Source organism: Carcharhinus amblyrhynchos, chromosome 10, assembly GCF_965287045.1.
Source record: "Carcharhinus amblyrhynchos chromosome 10, sCarAmb.v2.hapA, whole genome shotgun sequence".
Classification (NCBI taxonomy): domain Eukaryota; kingdom Metazoa; phylum Chordata; class Chondrichthyes; order Carcharhiniformes; family Carcharhinidae; genus Carcharhinus; species Carcharhinus amblyrhynchos.
In genome coordinates this window covers 36,520,528-36,540,950 of record NC_137333.1, presented here as the reverse complement: position 1 = coordinate 36,540,950, position 20,423 = coordinate 36,520,528, and the positions used below count along the sequence as shown (strand labels likewise).

The 20,423-nt window shown below is 43.6% G+C and overlaps 1 protein-coding gene and 1 pseudogene across 1 annotated transcript in view; one reads left to right on the top strand and one right to left on the bottom strand.

Moving 5' to 3' along the window:
* nalf1b (NALCN channel auxiliary factor 1b) overlaps positions 1–20,423 on the bottom strand; it is an 828,435-nt gene that overhangs the window by 797,954 nt on the left and 10,058 nt on the right. The window lies entirely within an intron of this gene.
* On the top strand, positions 11,524–11,744 carry LOC145349595 (U2 spliceosomal RNA; annotated as a pseudogene).

Here is a 20,423-nt window from a genome sequence, read left to right as displayed (position 1 = left end):
TCTCTTTGAAGGGTGCTGGCTGCTACAATTGAAGCAGGGTGTCCCCTAAACCGCAAATACCTTGATTTCCTGCCTATAATCTCTGCTTTGTTTCTCAGCTTGTTGGTTTAACATATAGATAGTGATGACTGTTTATAAAGTTCAGTCATTTTCCCACAGCAACAGCTAGTGGAACAATTGCTAATATTCCCTGATTAGGTCTTTGTTAAGAGAGTTCTGAATTCATATTTCTTTACCAATATTTTCAAGGTGGCCATGTAAGATTTTATTGACTCATTGCATGGGATTTTAAGACCTTGCTCAGGCAAGGCTCATAAAATCCCGCCTGACGCCAACGGAGAATTCTGTTCTGTGAGCCTCACCTGCCCCGAAGCGGTAAATTCCAGCCATTATCTTTCTGGCTTGTGGCATTAAGGATTACATTTTTTTACTGGAGGAAAGTGTTCTTGAATTATTTCAGGATTATCTTTGGGTTTTCTTCTTCCTCCTCTGCCTGGAAAACAAACAACTCAAATTTTTCATGGGCATGAGGCCCATGTGGTTTAATAGGTAAAAGCCAGTACCTTTTTTGACTTGTCAGAGAGTGCAGCAGTGTAATAAATACACAACTTCCTCTGGAACTTTTCAAAACTATCTGCAATATTTTCATCAAAGTCAAGTGGGGCAACGTGGCAAAGTCCATGTCCCATACTGCCAACTCCTGTCACCATGTCGGATTTTATGGGTTCCTCAAATCATTGACAACAAGGATTTCCAACAAAGGTAGTTTATTCCCAAGTGATATACATTAACTGTGCTCTACATAAAATCCTGAGCATAACTCCCACACTCCTGCTACATAACTTCTTTTGCAGCCACATCATCACATTCTCGCATGACGACTGAATGGGTAATGGATAGAATTTTCCTATCTCACCCACAGCATGTTTGGTGGCGGGCAGGAGCAGAAATCTAGCGGGAGCCAAACAGCTGGTAAGACGCCGAGGTGTTACGATTCTCCCAATGGCTGATTAATGATGGGTCACTCTTCCTGCAGGCTGATGATATGAATGTTAATTGCATTCAATTGCATCCCAGGAATGCTCATCAAAACAGCTTCCCACTGTAATCCCCTCAGCCCTTCCTATCTTGCCAGTAGGAAATTACAACATTCTTAAATTCATTTGCGAAAGAGTAGAGTGCACAAGATGGTCCTTAGTATGTCAGAGACTTTGAGGTGAGTGCAACAAAGCCTTTCTGTCATAGTGCTCATGATATACTGTTCACCAGTCTGCCACAACAGACAGGTTCCTGCCCTCCACTTCAAGGCCAAACAGCATGTACAACACCATGCTGCAGGACCAATCTCTGGAATCACCATCTTGGTGCAGTACCATGCCTGGGGTTGAAGAATACATGGGTCTCCTTCGCCCTGGTGTCACATAGCAGTATCTATTTGGACAGCACTAAGCTGCAGAACTCATTCACCAACTGCAACAAAGGTCTGACGTTGGACTGGGTATGGTGTGAGGTGAGGCACGGAGGGGCAGTAGGGCAAGGACTCATAATGACAGGCAGAAAAGCAAAAAGGTGAACGAAGAAGACGGACAATAAAAGGCAGAGGGCAGGACCTTGAAATCCACTGGCTGACGGCAGGCAGACTAATCAGCCGCCAGCCCACCGGGTGATTAAGGAGGGAACTCACCTTTGCATAATGAGTTACAAGTAAAGAATTTCACGTGAGATGTCGCCATTCTAGCTAGCAGGAAAGATGCCTCCAGAACTCCCCACCGCTGCACTGTGTCTAAAATAGAAGAATTCTGCCCAATGATTCGGGGATTAGGAGCCTATTAACTATCAAATCAGGCTGTGGAGGGATTGGGAATTCTGTAACACTGATGTTTCTCTGTCAACTGGAAAGGTATTGGGATCAGTTGCACCAGCATTGGTGGCTGCAGTGTGCATGAGCAATGGATCCTGATGCTTTTTGCTCAGAAGCAAAAATTACTGTGTTATTTAAAGGAAATGTTATTTAAGGAGATCAGTTTACATTTTATATAGAACATAGAACACTACAGCACAAACAGGCCCTTCGGCCCACAAGTTGCGCCGATCACATCTATACTTACCAAGCCGTAGAACTATCTGTAACTCCCAATCCCATGAGATCCCATATACTCATCCAGAAGTCTTTTAAAAGACCCCAGCGAGTTCGCCTCTATTTTAAGTAAAAATTCATTATACTTTTAATATCTTTAATGTAATTGACCAATTATGAAAGTTTTTTTAATCTTGTGTCATAAAATTCTTTCAATTTGAATTGTGAACCTTATGGCTTCATTTTCTTTTTGTAAATATGTGAGTTTTCAGATTTTAAAAAATGTTACAGGTGTCTACCAAGATCATAGTAATGGGAAATGTTCAGAATAAGCATTCCACTAATTCATGCACTCAGTAGTGCATAGTTACAGTCAAGAGATCCTTCAAGAGCAAATTCATATATTGTTGAAATAAGAGGTAGAATTGTCCCATGCTCCCACTGGCAGGACTGTTTGTGGGAGGCACAAAAGTTGATTTCATGCTAGTGTGAATTTACAGCGGAATCTTCCAATGCCACCAGTTATGTTGGATCAGGGATTCTGCTGGAGACACTAATAGGATGCAAACAAAAGCTTGACCAAAATCTTCCCCCGAGCCTGATTCTCTGTTAGGGCAGTGGGAAAATACACTGGTCCAGAACATAATTGGACCAACCTGGCATACAAAAGTCAAGAATTACCTGAAGCATGTCTGGGGCTGCCTCTGAAGTTCAGGATGGAAGCCATTAGCAAACCTGGATCCTAGAAGGAATGGGCAGGGGGAAATCTATCAATGGATCTGTCAGCTTCAGTGTCTTCAAAAAGGTGCAGTAAGAAGTCCCACAACACCAGGTTAAAGTTCAACAGGTTTATTTGGTAACATGAGGTTTCAGAGCGTTAGTCCTTCATTCACTTTTGGAGCATTGCTTCATTCACTCACCTACGAAGGAGCGGTCCAGCATTTCCACTTCAAGAAGTCCCTCTTCCGGCTTCAGTTTTCCTTGAGGTCTGTCTTCTTTCTTCAATGGTGTGTTGGGGATATTGGGACCCTTTTTAATAAAGGCAGGACGTGCACCATCAAGCCCACCCTGCCACAGAAGATGGCAAATGGTGCAAACCCCGAGATGCATAATTGATTACATAGGGGATGGAAGATATAAAATGGTTTCCCATTTGCCTCCACAACGGGAAACACTCCCTGTCCCCATCCCCACCACAAGACTAGGGGGCTGGGGGTGGGGGTGCAGATTCAGTGGCCTCCAAACAATTCCAATGTGAACTGAGAATTCCGGCCTTTTTTCCAGATGGGATAATTCCGCCCAACTTTTTTGTTTTTTTTCAATTATATTGTCCAATCCTTCAAAACAACTTGAATTTTAATAGTAACTAGTAGCTAATTATTTATGCTTAACAGTCTTGAATTGAATAATCCTCAGGGAAGCTATGGAAGAAACTTCGATTTGTGAGGTATTCACTGTCATCATCATATCTTTTTCTTTGTCTGAATTGCTTAGAAATTATTTCTCCAGTTGTAATTGCAGCAGGATTGATTAACTATAATTGTGAATTTAACTTTTGCTTATACTCACATGAATATTCTTAAACAAGTAACAATCTGGAAAAACAAATAGTTGTAAGAAACATCAAACCATACTTGCTTCATGTTAAACCCTCTTGTTCAATGCAAGAACAAGTAAAATGAAGGAAAATTCCACCATCTTGGGATTCTGGTAGGATTTGGTGGTGCTCCTGCTGATGATTCCACCCCATCTCCCAAAAACACAGTAGCTTAAAATTCCTCTCCATAACATCTAGAATTAGGAGCTGAAATCAAACTACAGTTTATAATGCACTTCGGAAAGTTGACAAAGTGCAAAGCTCCTGGAAGATGCAATTTTATCTACAGCAGTCAGACAAGTAGTTATTTATATTGTTTTGTTAAAGTCCAATGTGACATAAAATACAGCATGGTCTGAATTTTTCATCCTTCTGGAAACAGGCATAAAACATGCTTCTGGGTGCTGTTGACCTTGGAAAGTAATTTCACACTTAATGAACAGGTAGCCAGTGTGAAATGCACACTGGGAAAGGCTCAGTGCTACCAGGGAGAATGGGTAATGTCTGCTTCTGAGAAAAGGGTGGGTTCTGACTGATGTTTCTGATGTGAGGAGCTGTCTCAGGGAGTTGCGGATCTGTTTTAAAAAAAATTGTGATGGGAAAACTAGGCAATGAGTGTCTAGGCAACACATTCAAACACAAGCCTCAGTCAACAGACAACTCATTTCAGCCTGGAAAGTTCATCCTGACCTGCGCCATTGAATGCCCTTGCTGTGGAATCCCCATCCTGCAGCCACCATCCTATGTCTCACATCACTCACCTGTGCCTCGGTCCCTCAGGTTGGTGTCATACCAGCAGCAGTCAAAACCTCTTTAGTGGCACTACTGAGTAGCGGTGATTAGCTGTCCCCAGATCCCAGGGGAAGGCCCACTGCTGGCCTGTCAACTGCCTGAGAGACCTAAGATGCAGCAGGCCTTCTTGAAAAGAGACAACACAGGTGTCTTACTAGTACTTTCGTCAGTGGCCAAGATCCTATAATGTCCACAAGATTCTGCCCATCGTATCTATCTGTAACTTGGATTTTCAAAAGGTAACAGTGATGTAGAAAGTGAATTTTTGTGTCATTAATGGTCTAGTGCATCAACAATTAAAGAAATTACACTTTAATAAGTTAATGTATGTATTCAATTTATCTTTCAAATCAGTGACTCCATTAATATCCAATGGCTGTTATATGGGATAATCTAAATTATACAAGTCAACAGGAGGTACTCTCACATAATTTGGCACAATCCTCATAATACTTAAAAATATTGGACTATCAATTCGAAAAAGGCCCAAATGTGGTCCATCTGGGACATATATATTTGTTTTGAAAGATAAAGAGTAGTGTATGATTGATGTGGAGCCGTGATAATTTAGTACGTTCAGGTAGATATGTGCTGGTTCTGCCCTCCCACTGCACCCCCTCCCCCCAGCACCCGCACCCCACACAAACCCTCCCCAACCATGTATTTGTTTCACTTACTGTTATGCAAAATATTGACCAGTCTGTGATTGCAGAACACACTCAGAATTAAACTTATACACCAGACATAACAGAGCCTGGACTACTAATCCAGAGGTGACTGTTCAAATCCCAATGTGGCAGTCAGTGAATTTGAATTCAGTTAAACAACATGACAATTAGGAATAAAAAGCTTGTGTCAAAAATATTGACCATGAAGCTATCAGGTTATCACAAAACTCACCTGGTTCCTTGGTATCCTTTTGGGATGAAAACCTATCATTCTTACCTGGTCTTGACCTACACGTGACTTTAGAAATGCAACAATGCATTTAATTACTCTTTGAGAAGATCTATCTCAGTTGTCCACAATAGTTCAAGAAGGCAGCTCAGCAGCAACTTCCCAGAGGTAGCTAAATATGGATGATAAAGGTTGACCTTGCTAGTGATGCACACATTCTGTGAATGAACAAAGTATTTTTATAAAAGGCTTCAAACAATAACTGTAATCAATGGTCCTCTTAATCTTTGTGCAAGATTTGTAGCTTCTTGAGATTTCAAAATTTTCTCAAGCTGTTGAAACATGTCAGATTATCACAAGGATGAACATGAAGTACAGTGTGATCTTTACAATTGTTTGTGAGCACTTCTGACCATTTTTTTCAATGAAAGAATGGAAATGAAACTCATCACCAGAAATGACCAGAAGACCAAATTTGTTTCAATTGCATTTTTTAATATCAAAAATCAACCAATGGAATGAGAAGCTCTGAAAGATTTTTTTGAACAAATTTGATTGGTTTTCCTTAGAACCTACAAAAGGCCTTGCTAGAAGTTAAGACAACTATACAGAATGAATTAAATCAGGATCAGTGTCTAATGAACAATATTTAGGATGCATGCATTGCATATATTTGGCAGTGCGGTCTATTTTTGATAAACTCACCGTAAGGGAAAATTGTGGCTCAGTGATAGTACTCTTACCTCTGAGTCAGGAGGTTGTGGACCAATCCCAGAAGCTTGAACACAAATTATAAGCTGACTTGAAGAGAACTGGCAGCTGAAGTGGACCTGGAAGAAATTGGGAGCATTGCAGAGAAGATAAGTTGAAGTGCTGGCTCTGGGTCTCTCACTTACCTGAAGAGACAATCAGGATGGGGCACACCAAAGTTTGAAAAAAAGGGGAATAAATCAAACTGAAATCAGAGGAAGGCTGGGAGTTGATTGATTCGTGGGTATTTCTGGTTTCTCCAAGGTTAGTCTAAGCAGCTGGGAAAGCTAAAAAAAACAAACAAAATAAGAGTTATGTAAAATATTCAATTTTTCTATATTTAATTAACACCAACAGAAGAGAGTACCTGGTGAGTTTCTTATAAGAAGATTACTTGTAGTAGCAAGATTTATTATCCAATAGATAGCAGAATGACAGGGCAGATTTGATCCCATTCTGTGCTATGTGGGAACTCCAGGCTGCTTCTTGTGTCCAAGCTAACCATATGTGTAGAAGGTGTTATCAGTTGCAGAATCTCATGTTCCAGGTCTTACAGCTTGAGTGGCACCTCGTGTCACAGTGGCACATTCCTGAGGTTGAGATCATCATGGATAGCGCATCTATAGAGTAGCTTAAGATTCTGCAGGGAGAGCGGGAATGGGTGACCACCAGAAGAAACAAGCAGGTGGTGCAGGGTGACAACTAAGTCTCCAACAATAATGATAGTTCATCTGGGACATTTAGCCAGAGCCAAATCTATGGTGCCATGATTGGCTTAATTGCCTAAGGGCACATGAAAAGACTAGAAGAACAAAATGATTTGAGATTTGATAGGGGAACAGATATGCATTTCCATGCCCATTCTGAATCCAGGATGATATGTTGCCTCCCTGTACAAGCGTTAAGGATGTCACTAAACAGTTGGTGAGCAATATGAGGAGGGAGGGTGAACAGCCAGGAGTCGTGGTTCTCTTCAGTACTAACAACAAAGGCAGAATGAGGGGTCTGGTTCTTTGGTTAAAATTAAGGGAGCTAGGTAGGCAATTAGTCAAAAGTAGTGATCTCTGGGCGACTTCTGATACTAAATACAAGTGACTGTAAATACTGGAGGTTAAAGAAGAGGAATATACGGCTTGAAAGATGGTGCAGGAGGGAGGACTTTACATTCCTGTGGTATTGGGGCCACTCCAGGGAAAACGGAACATTTATCGGTCAGATGGGTTTCACTTAAACAGAGCCAGGACTAATTTCCTTGCTGTGCAATTAGCTAGTGCTTTTGGGGAAGATTTAAATTAAATTGGCAAGAGTCTGGGCACCAGGTGGTAAGAGAAAAGTACTAAGGTACACAGAATACTGGGAGAGACGGTTTGCTCCACAGGAGGAAATAGTAAGTTATTAGATGGTTTCAACGTAAAGGGAAAAAAATGTTGTTTAATGTCATGTTAGAGTGCATAAATGTGGAGTGTGGTAAATAAGATTGGTGAGTTGCAGATGCAGATAACCATGTAGAAATGTGATATTGTGGTTATACTGGACACCTGACTCAAAGAAGGGCTGGACTGGATATTACATCTTCCTGGAACAAGACGTTCAAGTAAGATATGACAGGGGGAGGGTTAGCAGTATTAATTAAGAGAGAGGATATCTCAGAGGGTCTAGGACAGAATCTATTTGGCTAGAGTCAACGAGCAAAAAAGGTGCAATTACATTGTACCAGAGTACATTACAGAGTCGTCTACAAGCCACCAACTGATAAGAACAATGTAGAAGAACAATTATGAAAGGGCATTACAGAGAGGTGCAAGAATTAGAGAGTAATTATAATAGGGACTTTAATTATCTGAATACACTACCAGAAGAATATGGAGGCTTTGGAAAAGGTACAGAAAAGATTTACCAGGATGTTGTTTGTTATGGAGGACATTAGCTATGAGGAGAGGTTGGAGAAACTTGGTTTGTTCTCATAGAACAATGGAGGTTGAGGGGTGACTGATAGATGTCTACAAGATTATGAGAGGCATGGACAGAATGGATAGTCAGAAGTTTTTCCCAAGGTGGAAGAGTCAATTACTAGGGGGCATAGGTTTAAAGGAGATGTATGAGCCATGTTTTTTCACACAGACGGTGGTGGGTACCTGGAACCCGCTGTCAGGGAAGGTAGTGGAAGCGGATACGATAGTGACTTTTGAGGGGCATCTGGACAAATACATGAATAGGATGGGAATGGAAGAATATGGTCCCCAGAAGGGTAGTGGGTTTTAATTAAGTCAGGCAGCATGGTCGGCATAGGCTTGGAGGGCCAAAGGGTCTTTTCCTGTGCTGTAATTTTCTTCATTGCTTGTTCATATACTGGAATAGTAGGACCGTAAAGGGCAGAGAGGGGCAAGAGTTCCTAGGGTATGTTCAGGAGAATTTTATATAGGAGTATTTTTAAAGTCCAATAAGAAAGGAGGCATCTCTAGACCTTATGACTTAGGAATGAGGTGGACTAAGTCAGGGAACACTTAGGGGACTGTGATTATTGCATTCTAAGGTTTAGGTTGACTATGAAAAACAGGAAGGAGCAATCAAGAGTAATAATAATGAAATGTGGGAAAGCCATATTCAATGGGATAAGAATTGATCTGAGCCAAATAAATTAAAATTAAAGTTTGACAGGCAAAACTATAACTGAACAATGGGTTGCCACTAAAAAGAGAGTTCAGCACAGCTACAGTATTCTCACAAAGGGGAAAGGTAGGGTAAACAAATCTACAACTCCCTGGATGGCAAAAGAAATCACTATTAAGATGAAGGAAAGTGTGCTTACGAAAAGTGTCAGGTAAATAACACAATCAAGGGCTAGGTTGAATGCAGAAGGTTCAGAGGGGAATCAAAAAAATCAAATAGACAAAGCAAAAAAGAGATATGAAGAGCCTGATGGCTAACATTAATAGAAATTCAAAAGTCTTCTTCAGTTTGATTTATTATTGTCTTGTGTATTAGAAAACAAGAAAAAGTATTGTTTCTTGTGTGCAATACAGACAAAGCAAACCATTCATAGAAAAAGAAATGAGAGAGTGTAGAATGTAGTGTCACAGACATAGCTAGGTTGTAGAGAAATATCAACTTAATAGGTCCATTTAAAAGTCTGATGGCAGCAGGGAAGAAACTCTTCTCGAGTTGGTTGGCATGTGACCTCAGACTTTTGTATCTTTTTCCTGATGGAAGAAGGTGGAAGAGAGAATGTCCGGGGTACTTCAGATCCTAAATTATGCTGGCGGCTTTGCTGAGGCAGCAGGGAGCATAGACAGAGTCAATGGATGGAAGGCTGGTTTGCATGATTGATTGGGCTACATTCACAACCTTTTTGTAGTTTCTTGTGGTCTTGGCCAGAGCAGGAGCCATACCAAGCTGTAATACAACCAGAAAGAATGCTTTCTATGGTGCATCTGTAATAATTGGTGAGAGTTGTAGCTGATATGCCAAATTTCGTTAGTCTTCTGAGAAAGTAGAAGCGTTGCTGGGCTTTCTTAACTATAGTGTTGGCATGGGGGCATCTCAAGCTGTCTAAATAATAAAAGGAGGAATAAAGTTGATTGGGCACCAAAAGGGGTACTTATACATGGAAGCAGGGGTATTGCTGAGGTAACCTTGCATTTCTCTTTATCTGTTATGCAGGTCACAGTGAGAGTGGAGGTGGTTCAAACACTTGAGAGTTTAATATTTGTTATGGTTCTATTTAGGTGCAACCTGGCTGGTACAGGTGCCATCTCCGCTAGAGCTTGTCCAAATGCCTCTGGAATGTAAAGAGGAGGTATTGGATAGGCTACCTGTACTTAAAATTGATAAATGACGTGTTGCTGTTGATGTGGTCTATGTGAATTTCCAAAAGATATTTGATAAAAGTTTTGTGTAGCAGGCTAATGAGCAGCATTAGGGCTCCAGTAAGAAAAAGACAAGTAACAATATTGATGTAAAATTAGCTGAGTGACAGGAAGAAAAGAGAGTAATGGTTAATGGATGTTTTTCAGACTGGAGTTACAGAAGTGTTCCTCACAATCGGTGTTAGGACCATATTCTTCCTGACATATAAATGCCCAAGAATTTCAAAATGTGTTGAAGTTCTTGTGAACTGTGAGAATGGTGTAGTGCCTCAAACAGACAGCTTGGTGGAATGTGCCAGAAATGTGTGAAGTGATTCTTTCTAGTGGAAAGAATGCAAAGAGAAAATACAAAATAATGGGTACAATTGTAAAGTGGGGTACAGGAGCAGAGGGACCTGGGTATGTATGTTCATAAATAATGGAAGCACCGGTCAAATTGACAGAGTGGGTAATAAAACATACAGCATCCTTGAAATTATTAATGGGTAGGAGAGTACAAAAGTAACAAACTTCTTTTAAACCTGTATAAAACATTGGTTCGATTTCAGCTGGAACTAGTTCTGGGTGGCACATTTTAGTAGAAAATGAAGGCATTGAACAGAACACAGAAAAGATTAAAGGAAATGATTGAAGGGATGAGGAACTTCAGTCACATAAATAGATTGGAGAAGTTTGGATTGTTTTGCTTGGAGAAGAAAAGGTGAAGGGAAGATTTGATAGAGGTATTCAAAATCATAAAGGGTCTGGACAAGTTAGATCAAAATAAACTGTTTCCATAGAAGAAAGGATTGTGAGCACGAGGGCACAGATTTAAGGTAATTGGCAAAAGAGCAATGGCACCACGAGGAAAAGTCTTTAAACTCAGCAAGTGGATAGAATTTGGGATGCTCTGTATGACAGTGTGCTGGAGGTAGATTCAACTGAAACATCAAAAGGGAATATTAATTCTGTGGTTACAGCGGTACGGTGCAATAGTTAGAAAATGCTGCACTGTCAGAGCTAAAGGGTGCAAATCTCTTGAGAATTTGGAAGAGTGTCAGTTTTGGTGAGAAAACTTGTGTAGAACTCTCCAGTTCCATTGGCCAGTTTTCTCTTCAGATCTTGTCACTTTAACTGCCAGAAGAAGAGTTGGCCTGGTTTGCACAGCTATTCTGGCAAGGTCTTGGAGCTGAAACTTGGCTCTACTGAGATTGATAACCAGAAAAAAATTTCCCCCTCCCCCTCCATGACAGAGGTATCTGTGGCCTCCCGCCTGCCGCCACCCCCGATCATCACCCCGGCACTCACCCCTCCCTGACCATCACTGGTAACGTGCCCCTCTCCACCCATCCCGCCACCCACCTATCCCATCACCCCCGGTATTCTGCCTCACCCTACCGGCAGCCCCCTTCTCACTATCATCAATGCCAGCAATTCCCCACTCCTATCATTGAGGGCATCCCCATCGCTCGCAGAGTCTGCTCACTCCCCCTCCATCACAAATAGATGAGTCCCTGCATGTGAGGTTCCCCCTGGGGTCTGGTCCTGGCACTGCATCCTGGCACATCGCTTCTCGGCCTTTTGGCTAAGATCAAGTGTAGTAGTGAAATGCTGTGCTTGGTTGAAGTCATTAGGTTACATTTTAATTTCATTTGAAGCAATTTTTGGCTAAGATACATATGAGATCAAGCTTTGGAGGAGGAGCTGTGCCTACTCCAATTAGCTTGGATCCACGTAGATGAGAGCCCTGTCTTGTCAGCTTGGATCGGGAATGTCTCAACTTGTTGAGACTCTGAATTGGACTTGATTTGATAAATAATATAATAATTGATAGAGGTATTCAAAATCATAAAGGGTCTAGACAAGTTAGATCAAAATAAACTGTTTCCATCGAAGGAAGGATTGTGAACACGAGGGCACAGATTTAAGGTAATTGGCAAAAGAGCAATGGCACCATGAGGAAAAGCCTTTAAACTCAGCAAGTGGATAGAATTTGGGATGCTCTGTATGACAGTGTGCTGGAGGTAGATTCAACTGAGGCATCAAAAGGGAATATTAATTCTGTGGTTATGGTGGTACAGTGCAATAGTTAGGGAATAAAAACAAGTTAGCACTGCCAATCCGTACCAGGGGACAGTGCCGGGTCATTGTCAGGGTACTGCCTGACCATGTCCCTTTCCCCCAGGGGCTATGGTGAGCTTTGTGTTCCCACCTATCATGGGCATGAACCTGATTATGTCGCCGGTGATGGATGGCAAAAATCAGAGATTGCAATCTTGCCGGTGAGATTGTAGATTTTCAGGTTTTGCTAGATCTTAAGCCCCCGTCACATTCTTGCACATGTAAAGTGTGGGCTCAAGATCCTGCCCAGTGGTGGCGATCTTACCAGAATTGGACAATGTGTCCGTTATGACCAGGAAAAATGTATCCATTGCTGGCTCCAACGTAATTTCTGAACAAGTCTTGAGATTCATCAAAGAAAGATTTTGTGGCCACAAGAATGACACTGTGCCCACGGTTGCCTCCCACTGCTTTGCCTACCCTGACTCAACTTAATCGTGCCTATCACTAGGAAGCTGTATATACACGGCTCCCCAGGATTTGTTCCTCAGCTATTGCAGGGGATGGCAGCCAGAAAAGCCGCACCACGATTCTCAAAGACAGGCCCCATCAGACTGCTGATGCACTCTACCCTCGCTCCAGGAAAAGGCCTCCTACCAAGATCACTACCCTGCCTGGGATACAGCAGCAGCCCTGATGAGTACAAGCCCACTGCAGGTGAGAACGCAGCAGCAATGTCAGAAGTAGATGAATGATCTTCTTCGTTCAGTCAAGGAAAGTCAGCCTCATACAGCATTCTTCTGGACCCCATCGAACACCCCTTCAACCTCCACCATAATCTCTCACCTACCCCCTCCCTCAATCACCAAGTTCTCCCCTATTCACTGCTATGCTTCTCACACTCCAGCTCCCACTCAAGACCCACGCCTGCCACATCTCATCATCATCTTAAATGTCAACACTGCTGCTGACACTCTCCCCATCTGTGTCATTGTAGGACAAATTCAACCACAACAAATATCAGCAAGCTCGCCTGGCCGAGTAACGCAGGAGCTCAGAATCCTCACACCATTTGAGGAGAGAGCAATCGAGCTGGCCAAGGAGGAGGCACATTGCACCTACGCTGATAGTGAAGTGTGTGCAGCAGACAAACATGAGAATCCTCAAGACCTGCTGTCATTTCCTCAAGTCCCACGTGAGTAATCAATGCCCCCCCCCCCACCCCCCTTCATCCCCTGTGAGGCACTAATGCCATCTCCCTTCTCTTGCAGACAAAGCAGACAAGTAGACCAGATCATCCTCACACCCCCTGGACCAAATGGACACGAGCAACCCCAAGGGAGACTTCTCATACTCCAACATTGAATAGGTGTCACCGCTATCATCTGTACCCAACACTAGCGCAGATGCTCACACCTCGATAGGTTCACGAAGTCGAAACACTTCTGGGTCACTCTCTAGTGAGCATCTCACAGCTGAAGACCCACAGAAAGCGGAGCAGGGATGTCCCAGAGAACCAGCACTCAAAGGGATGCCAGATGCCAGGGCTCTGCTGGGCCACTGCCCTATCATGTCTCCCTGGGTCGAGTCATCCCCCAGGGCTGATGGAACTATGAAAGCAGAGTCACAGCATCAGGAAGGGAAGACAGTATCGTTCCTTGGATTGTAAACCCCTACAGGAGGAGTCCTATTGTCTTCTATCTGAGGAAATGTTGCTGTCACTTCAGAGCACTGAGGCCAACACTGCGCAGGAAGGGCATTCAATGGCAGGAGATGTCCACACCTTGGTTCAGCTTATGGCCTCCATATCTGACAACTTCAATTGCCTGGTGCAGGCACTGGTGTGAAACCGCAAGTGTCTGCGCCAGAGGATGGCGGGGTATTTGGACCTCAGTCCAGACGCCCTGCTATCCCATGAAAGACCATTGGATCCATCGGACTCCCAAAGGGATAAGGATTGTCTGGTGCGCAGCCTGAGGCCTTCCACCCTTGGGGTGTCCAGCTTATCTGTGTGTCCCTTTCCTGTGAGCGACACTCCTCTAGTCCCACACACAGATGAGGGCAGCACTGCAATACCTGTGCTGCCTGAAAGCAGGCAGGGCCTTCAAGGTCCAGGTACCCCAGGGAAGCCTGCCAATTTCATCTCAGGCAACAGGGCATGGAAATCAGCAGGACCCCTCAACCTCAGCTGTGGATCCTGAGGAAGCACCTAGGCATAGAGGGAGGATGAGGAAGATTAAGAGTTGATACAAACCTGGTTTACATGTGTGAAAGTAGACACAATTGTAGAGGGGTCACCACTGTATATAGTTACAACTAATAAATCACTCTGTTCACTCACAGAGCCTCCACCCTGTCATTTCACACCAGCAAGCTGGGCAAACCCAGGCACACACCCAATGCTTCATTCCTGTGGAGTGTGTGAATGGCTGTGCTATGTCCCACCCACACTGCAGACAGAGTAAAGAAGCCCTGCTGCAGGCAAACCACCACTCCCAGTCTCCCTTCCCAAGACCACGGTCCTGGGAGGAGCAAACCCAACTATCAATTCCTCACCTCTCCTCCCAGCCACCCATCAGGACTGAAGTATTTCAATTTTGCATCTCCTCAACTGAGCGGCAGAGTCCAAGGGGCTGTCGAGGTTCTGATTGCTTACCTCAGGCGGAAGATGAAAGTGAAAACCTGGCCACATTTTTAGAAGGACCTACAGTGCCTGAGATTATTATCACAGCTTCTATGAAGACCATGAAGTGCCTGTTCATTGGCAGGACATATGCAGCTCCCTCTGTAAGGCAGGAGTCAGACATATCACTGAGAATGAGAAAAGCATCATTGTCTTCTCCTCGTTACAAGTCACCATCATTCTCTTATGGAGTCAACGGCTTCAGTCCCCTGCCATTGCAAATGTACAACCCAGTGTTTACATAATGCTGTCACACATCACTGTGTAACATCTCAGCACCTGCTACTCCCATTCATCTCCGAATCGAGAAGTGATCAGGGCATCCCTTGCTTGATGGCTAATGTTGGCCCAGTCCACTGTCCAGCATTCTCTCTCCTACTCGGCATCATCAGTCCCACTGCACTCCTCGATATCCTCTTCGCCCGAGGAAATCTGGCTCATCTCCTCCAGGTCGAGGTTGCCTGCCCTCTGCAGCGCTGGGTTGCGGAGAGCACAGCAGACCACAATAATGAGATTCACTGGGGTACTATTGTAGAACCCCTCCACTCCCCCACCCAAGTCCCCACGGCCGGTCCAGGCACTGGAACTATATCTTCAACAGTCCGATCATCTGCTTGACCAACACACGCATTGAAGCATAAGCCTCATTGTATTGAGTCTCCACTGGTGTTTGTGGTCTCCGCATTGGAGTCATCAACCACCATCTGAATATGTAAGCCTTGTCCCTGAAAAGCCATCCCTCCAGCCTCAGCTCCCCCTGACAGACAGCTGGGATTTGTGAGCGATCTAAGATGTAACTATCATGAGCGCTCCCAGGAAACAGGCACAGACCTGCATGCGGCCCATTGTGTGATTGCGAAGGAGTTAGATGTTGAGGGAGTGGAATCCTTTGCGGTACCTGAATGGTGCCATATGCTGCCACAGAGACTAAAGAGCCACGTGGGTGCAATAAATCAGACCTTGCATCGTGGGCATCCCTGGCCCTGGCGTCCAACCTCAAAGTTGATAAACCGATCAATGCTGGCATAAAGGGCAAACAGGAAGATGCTGCAGATACCCCCTCAGTTGCCCTGGATCAATTCACTAGCATTAAAGTTCAGAGCAACTGTAAGTTTAAAGGCCACAGCATTGAGGTTCCATGGAGTGCTGTATGTGGCAGAGGTGATCCACTGTCCCCTGGGACAGACATTGTCTTCTCCTGCACCACAGCTCAGACAACTGAATGTAGGAACATCAGTGCCAGAAGATTCTTAGCGGGTAGCGTCTCCGATGTTGCTCCTTCATGTCCTCCTCCCTGAACAGCTGCAGGCCGCTGGTCCTAGTCACATGCAACAACATGTGATTGTCTCTGCTGCTGGTCAATCCTGATCTGTAGAAATACCAACTCAACAGACGCCATGATTCTGATGAGAGTAAGAACACCACTGTAAGCACTGGAAGGCATCACAGAACCCTAACCCTCATTGCTCCAATGCATCTGTGACTTCCACCTAAATGTTTCCCATTTTGTGTGAATTTCTGCTCTCCCTCAGACCACCCCCTCAGCCACATCCCCACATAGCACTCCCTGTACTCCAGTAGGATGAATAATGTTAAGCCTCCATTGTCTCATAGCATCTGACCTGCACGTCCCCATCCCTACCAAAGAACATTGGTCCCAACTTTGCATAGCGCTAAAGTGCATTAGACAGAATCCATGATAACAAAGATTGCATCCTGGCGAAGCACCTCAAAAATGGTGCCAGTCATGATATTGACAGGGTGAGTGGTGCCAGCTATCACCATTCTACCTTGGCTGGGTGTTCGCCATATTGCAAGTTGTGTGCTGCTAAGGCTTGAATTGAAAGATGCTTCTACATTCTTGGGGCTTGGTTTTCCAAAGGGTTAACCTTTGTCTCCAGACTGTTCAACTAGATCTAGCTCTGGCTATTAAATTGGCATGCTGGACTCCTCAAAGAATATTCAGTTAGTTGCTATGGCAGCAACATTCATATTGACGAGATACAGCTGAATCTTGAGAGATCTGCAATTAGCTTTTGAGGCAATTCCCTAGAGGGCAGTGTCATTCTTCAGGTCTTCAATGTTGTTCAGTTAACAAGTCTTGCATGAGAGCAATAAACACCATCTCACTGCTGGACTTGAGAGTCAGAGTTCACAAAGAAGTGGATTTGAACTTTCTGTCCAGTAATCCATTCTAACCTTATACTATTGACAGAATGAGGGTTTTAGGTTTCACTGCATTCGCCATCCCCAAGTGAGAGGGTCTTTATACCTCATGAGGCAGTGTAGCTCCCATCACTGAGGCCCCCACACTGTCCTTGGAATCTGACCTCCCTCAAAGCAGGACCCTAGGATTTCATAGTTGCACCCAGTACTACCTCTCTGCTGTGTCAGACTTCCACCCACTTTGCAACTCCCAACCAGGAAGGGCACCCATTCAGCTACTGTTTGAACAGTAACACAGCTTGGAGGAACTGGGAAATAATGCCTACTTGGCAGCTTGCAAATCCCATGGGAGAAAGGAGGTGAACTATTATGAAGGGAGCTACCCACCCATGACCCTATTTCCCCCCCCCATTTCTACCCCCCCACCCCCCCATGGCGATAGTGATCCTCACCCCCACCACGAGCTGCACTCCTACACGTCCCCAGTGTTCTCCTTGGTACTCCTTCCATATGGACAAGCCAAAAAGCAGTGGTTCACCTCTAATATCTCCCTTGGAGGTGACAGTGCCAAGTTTACTCTTATGTAGAGCTTCTTGTAAATGGTGCCGACGTGATGTCACACTGGTACAAGCTGAATATTTAGTGCCGCCTCAATATTCGGAGTGAATGCTCACTAATGATAGGATGATGTTCTCAAACTAGGTTTTTGCCCTTCCCTGGCGTGTTCCACATCACTCCACTCCAGTGATCTCGCTGACAAGGATTACGTCTTTTCAAACTCCCTGCATTTTAAGCCCACACAGCCATTCCCGCAGATGGAGAGACTGGGCACAAGATCCCACCCATTGGAGGAGATCTTACCAGACAGGTCAGTTTTCTCTCCAGATCTACTGAAACAGGAGAGCACGTTTCACAGCGTTGTGTTGAGGGGCGGGGTCTAAACATGCCGGAAAAGCCCAGCTGCACTAAGATCAGGACGCTCTGTTTCAAGTGCATCCCAAAATGAGGAGAAAAGAACCTCCTCCCCACATTCCACCACAGAGGTCTAAGCCAGAACTACCCACCACCCTGATCACAATTGGCATCTCTCTTCTCCCCTCTCCCTCAAACAGTCAGTGCTGGCATCCCCAGCTCCCAAGAGTGCACCACAAGTGAATTAATCCCCCCTCCTCCATGAGGCTCCCACTAGGTTCTGCCCTGGTATTGCCCCCAGCACAGGCTGGTAATGCTGGGTTGGCATTGGTGCCAACCTTGCACTGCCAACCTGTGATGGGGGCATTGTCAAACCCTTGTATGGCCAGGTCCCTCTCCCCCAGGAGCGATACTTACCTTTACGAATGGTATCCCCACAGAAGTTTACATCTGGGTAACCCTGTTGTAAAACTTGCGAACATGATGTCACGTTGGTGAGGTATGAAAATATGGTGAAGGATCAATATGTGATGAGGGGGGTGATTAATAATATTGAAATCTAGTCAAATGTATCAAAATCAGGTTCACACCCATTGCATCACTGACGAGGGGCAGCAAAAATTGGAAATTGTGATCTCGCCAGCCAGCTTTGCAACTTCCGGGTTTCACCAGATCTTGAGCTTCCATCACCATTCCTGTGGGCAGTGAGCGTGGGCTTAATGTTTCCCCCTGCCCTCGTGTCTTTTGGATGTGATATTAAACTGCTCTCCACATCACAGGTGGATGTGAAGGATCCCAAAGCACTCCTTCAAAGAAGAACAATGGAAGTCTCCATGATGAACTGGCAATATTTCAGTCCTCTCTTTCCCCACTCCTCCCAACCAAGCTTTGAAACAGATTGGCTGGTTTTTGTCGCATTGTTATTTATGGGATTTTATTGTGGACACACTAGCCCCTCCATTTCCTCTGTGGTAACTACACTTAATTGGCTATACTGTGCTTTAAGATGTCCTGAGGTCATGAAAGTCATAACTTAAATGTAAGTTTTTCTTTCTTTGATTTTACTGTACTCTCCTATATTATTAATGTCTAACAGAGCAGTCCTATAGCAGATAATCAAAAAACTAATCCAAAGAACCTTTGCCTCTAATTTGTTTAAATATTATCAGACAATCTCACTTTCTAACACATTAAATTACCAAAGAGACATTTCTGCAATTTTGACAGGACAAGTCAATAAATGATGTCTCACAAAGGAACTGCAGACAATGAGATGATTCCAATCACAGAAAACTAATTATTAAAGTCACATAAGAGGTACAAAGCATGATAATGAAACAGAAATATAGTGGCACTTCCTATCATTTTAAAATACCAGACAAAACGAGGGAAAATTAAAAAGAATATTAAATGGGCATATAATAAATTAGATGCACTGTGATATTAGTTTTCTGTACTCTACATTCATGATCATATTTTACAAATTAAGCACAATAATTAAACAAAATATAATCCTTTAACATGCAGTTTCAAGTATATATAAAGAATGAATGGCTTGTGGTAGTCAGGACATAGTAATTCAAGATTAAAAATCATGCTGCGGTAAGGATTCCGCTCATGCAATTTGGGAAAGAACACCATGAGAAGTGCAAGATTATCCCTAGTTTTGAAAATGCTGATAGCAAAAAACAATTTTCCTTATCAGAGCCTTAAAAATAGCCAATTGTGATTCTGAACACATATGTTTTTCTTTTAAGTTCCTTTATGTGATTTGGGCCTTGTTGCATTTATTGCCCTTTCTGATTGCCTTTCAGAAGGCAATGGTGAATCTAATTCTCATTGACTTCAATTCCACTCCTTCACGCCTCACCCTGCCTTAACGTCAAGGGCAATCACTCTCGCTTCACTTCAGGAATTCAGTTATTTTGTTCACATTTTGATCGAGGTTGGGTTAAGCTTCGGAGCCAATTGGTATCTGGTATGTGTTTTTTCCTCCATTTTTCCTCCATTATTTAGTGTTCGTATCATGATGTTACTGTGAAAAAGAGCCTCTATAAATAAGCATTATTGCCATTTTGCTCACTCAGCGTGTAGTAACAGTTATAAATTAATGTTCACCTGTGTGGACGTCAATCTATGTACCATGCTTGCCGACAATGGTGATTATGAAAAATCAAAATACAGAGAATTAAATATTTCCCTCATTAACCTTACTGTACGGATCATAAATGGGGATACAGAGGAGTGAAAACATAATTAAATTGGAGGTGGGTATTGCACATGACAATTGTGTTTTGTTTCAATGTTGCTGTCATGGTCTCTCCCTAATGAGCTTTGTAATCACTCAGTATCCAATGTATTATGTACAAAACTGAAATAGAACACTTGTTTGTTTCCATTGATCCTTGAATTTAACCAATGTAATCACAGAGTTTTGATTTGGATTTCTGGACACTGAAAAGATAGAGTACACCTATAGTCTGGCCGCTCAACCACTAAAGAAGCCTTGGAGCCATTTTTATGTCTGTGCCCCTGGCTCTATTTACATGAGTCACAACCTGCCCACCACAAGCAAGTAGCCTGATCTCACTTGTCAAGTCCAGGCTGGTGCAAAGGTATTTCCAAGTGTGGGAGAAGGGCAGA